The sequence below is a fragment of the Cicer arietinum genome, chromosome 4, assembly GCF_000331145.2.
Source record: "Cicer arietinum cultivar CDC Frontier isolate Library 1 chromosome 4, Cicar.CDCFrontier_v2.0, whole genome shotgun sequence".
NCBI lineage: Eukaryota > Viridiplantae > Streptophyta > Magnoliopsida > Fabales > Fabaceae > Cicer > Cicer arietinum.
In genome coordinates, this window is record NC_021163.2 from 10,216,853 (window position 1) to 10,221,128 (window position 4,276).

The window sequence follows — 4,276 nt, forward strand, 5'->3', positions numbered from 1 at the left end:
AAGAGAAAGGTACAAGGAATGATGATAGCATGTGTCCATAGTCAATATCTCGAAAAGCCTTCCAAGACATCATGAAAGCAACTTGTCATGATAGGCAAAAAGGCTATATGTACTATTATGTGATTAAATAAGATTATAAAAGTCAAGCTTCAAAAAGGCAACAACAAACAAGCCTTATATATTTGATCACATGTCGAAGAAAGAAGGCATCACGTGAAGCCTTCACAAAGCTTTAAAGAAAGAGAATAAAAAAGGACATCACATGTCTTACAAGGAATTAAATGGAGGAAAGAGAAAAAAGGTCACATGTGAACTTTGTGAAGCTTTATGAAGCCATTGAAGAAAGAGAATGAAAAGGACTCCACATCATAGTCAAACATTAAAGAAAGGAAAAAGAAAGGGACAACACATGTCCCCAAATGCCAAGAAAACAGTACCTCGTACTTGAACAAGGAATGCATATTTTCAAATGTGCTGAATGGCATTTTCGTAAATATGAAGAAAAGCCTTGGCATTTCACAAATGAATTTTCCAACGGTCAAAAAAGGCTTGGCTCATGAAATGAAGATCACAAGAACTCTATAAATTGCAGCAAGTTGATCTTCATCAATAACACAACACATTGCATTAAAAAAAAAGATCATTGATCTTAAAGCTTTCAAGAAGCAACACTTTATATCTTCATACTTTCTACTAATCCTACATTAGATCTTTGTTTATCTTTTGAGAAAGTATTTAGAATCAATCACTCTCTTATCACACTGTAATTTCCAAGTGAGGTACACTGGAAAATATTTGATTGTAAGCTTGGTGAAGCTTGAGAATACACAAGTTGTAATCATCCTCGGTCAGAGGTTGATATGTTTGAAGAATAAGGAAATCTCACAAGGGTGTGAGGACTGGAAGTAGCCATCTTTGGGTGAACCAGTATAAAAACAGTGTGTGTCAATCTTCTATTGCTTTTTAACTCTTTAACTCGTTTCGAATTTGAAAGTTTTCAAAACCCATCCTCGGGCTTTCCATCCTCAGCAAGAGGATAGTTTTTAAAACACTTGAAAACCATTTTTAAACAGCAAAATCCCTATTCAACCCCCCTTCTAGTGATATTTAGCTACATCAGTACATAGCTCCCTCGAGAATATTAATCTCAGAAGAATATAAGCACGGTTGCTTCAATTTTATCCCCTAAGGATATGAAACACATTTTGGCTAATAATAAGATCGTGTATACACAAATGTATGTTTTGAATTTATAAATAAAATAAAAAAAGAATTAAACTTTATCATCCTCACCATTATTTATAGCATAAAATGTATGTTTTGACATTGACATCAGACACAAACAAATAGTTGTTCCATATACATAAAAAAAGTTGTTAGACGCAACACGAACAATGACACAACTTTATCAACCAATTTCCATGACTCATTTCTTGGAGAAATTGAAACAATAAAATCTGATTTTTTTTTCAGAGAAAAATAAACACAAAGATGAACAATGAATTTTGGTAAAAAAAAAAAAAAAAAAAAAAAAAAAAAAAAAGTAATAAGGAATTGTGTATATAGTAGATAGGCTAAATTACATTCATGGTCCCTTAACTTAATTTCAGGTAATGTTTTAGTCCTTTATCTTTTTTTTTTCCCGATTTAGTCCTTTATTCCTAACAATATCAAATAAACTATGAAAATATGAAATTTATTTGAAGATTTGCTTTACGAATTTGATGAAATTTGTATTATATTGAAGAATATAATTAATTTTATGAGTTTTGATTGAATTTTTTTTTTTGAATTTTTGTATAAAAAAGGATAACATTGTTGAAATTTTAAAACATAAAATATCAAATTGTCACTTAAAATTAAAATAAAGGACCAAGTCGGTAAAAAAAAAAGATAAAGGACTACAACGTTACCTGAAATTAAGTTAAGGGACCACAAATGTAATTTAGTCTAGTAGATAATATGAATGATATTTATAAGAGTGGAGATTATCAGAGACAGAGTACGGCGAACTAAGAAGTGAAGTCTAATGACACCAACCGTCAAAAGTGAAATGTCAAGTGGTGCATTGTATTTTATTTTTAATTCATTTTCTTATTTTTTAATAGGGCACTAACTTTTCAACGAATGCATTTAATTGACCATTAACTTCTCAACTGACGACAATATCTTCAAACAAAAACTGTCGTGTATTGTATTTTATTTTTAATTTTTTAATTGGCCACTAAATTCTCAACAACTGGACGTGGTGTAACTTTTATGTTTTTCTTAAAAAAAAATATTTTTAATCCATTCTTCTTAATTAAATATTTTTAATTGGCCATTAATTTCTCAGCACAGACGCATCATTTACAATGTAATTGAAGTTTAATTTTATTCTTACAACAACAAAAATTAGAGCATCTATTATTTCTATTAATAGAAACTTGATATTTCTTAATACTCTAGTTAGTTGACACGTGTTAAACTTGTCAATTTATCATGTTTACTTTATTATAATGTATAGATAGATTTAATTATTTTCTTAAAGTGTTTTTTAATATTTATTATAGTTCAATCATTAAATATTATTGTATTTATATTGATAATATTTAAAAAATTATTAATAATTATGATAAATTATTTTATAAAATGAATTCTTTTTTTTTATTTATTATATTTTTATTACTATACAAAAACTTTAAAGAATATTTTTCGTAAGACCAGTAAAATTGCATGCTCTTTAATTTATATATTTTTTTAAGTTAAGAGTAGAATAAAAATTAAAACTAGGAAAAAGAAGAAAACAAAGGCGAGAAAAAAAGAAGAAAAAAAAACTAATTTACGTTAACTATTAACTATTGCTCAGTCAAAAGAAAAACTATTACCTATTGTTGTACGAATCAACTCTAAGATGAAGTTTGATGTAAATATCATCACCAACCACCGAATGCTCATTTATTTACATTTCTTATTTGCAAGTGATTTTGTAATTGATAAACAACAAAAAAACGATTTTGTAATATTGTTTTGATTCTTCACATTAAAAAGTTTTGATTAATGGGAGCTAAATATTATTAATTTTTCCAGTAAAAATTATATGTATTATAATATAGATATATTTTTTAATAAAAAAATTAATAGAAAAATGAGTTTAATTGTACGTTATATCGACAAAAATAAAATATTGATCTACACATTCGTTGAATTATATTTTATTGCATAAATTATTATGGAAATAATATTTTAAAAATATAAAATAATATAATAGTGAAATATAAAATATTTTTACATTGATAATACATAAATTAATTATAGTATTATTTTAATTGAAAATATGAATGTTGTATTATTAATTTCGCAAAGAATGTGAGTGGACATCAACCTCTTGAACTCTAGGATCATCTTCAAGAACAATTCTCAAACGATGGTCGTATTAGATTTTCATATCTCTTAAAGATATTCATTCAATTAAACAAGGGGAAAAATATGATTCTAAATTTTACACCAGATTGAGTAGACCCTTATCTAAATGTTCTTGCTTTCAAATTGCAGTTTGCAAAAATTAGTTTTATGAGGGTTAAAGGATAGTTTTAATCAATCTTTCAATCAACAAAACTCCATTCTAAATAATATCCCTTTAATCTCTTGGATTCTTGACACAAGTATCACTGACGATGTCATTTGCACAGCCAATTTTTCTACAACCTTTCATCAAATTAAAACATATTTTGTGTCGCTTTACCCAATGATAATAATATAATATAACATGTTCTATATAACTGATTTCAGTTTTAACATTATTTTCATTCAACAACTTATAAAATCATTAAACTTCAAAATCTTGCTGGTCAATACCATCTCCAACTCCAAGAACCAAAGTTTTATTCTCGTAGTTTACTGATTTAACGTAGCTTGTTAGATAATTTTTTTTCTTCCAAATAATATTATTACTTTATTTTAAAATATAAAAAATTATTATTGAATGCATCAATATATAAATAATATTTTAGTATTCTTTATACAAAATAAACACATAATTATACTACTAATTTTTCTTAATAAAAATGAAATTTGCAATAAAAATTTATATTAAAAAACAATATTTTTGATCAATTGATGTTTACGAAAGAAAGTAAAGGGTGTTTTAGCATGAGTGTCCGTGTAAGAACAGAACAACACGTGGAATTAGGTAGCGAATTTTATTATTTCCAATGAGCAATGCATAATTCACCCTACTTTATGTATTAAAATGGAAGGGAAAAAAACTACTATAATGAGGAAAAGGCAAAATTAA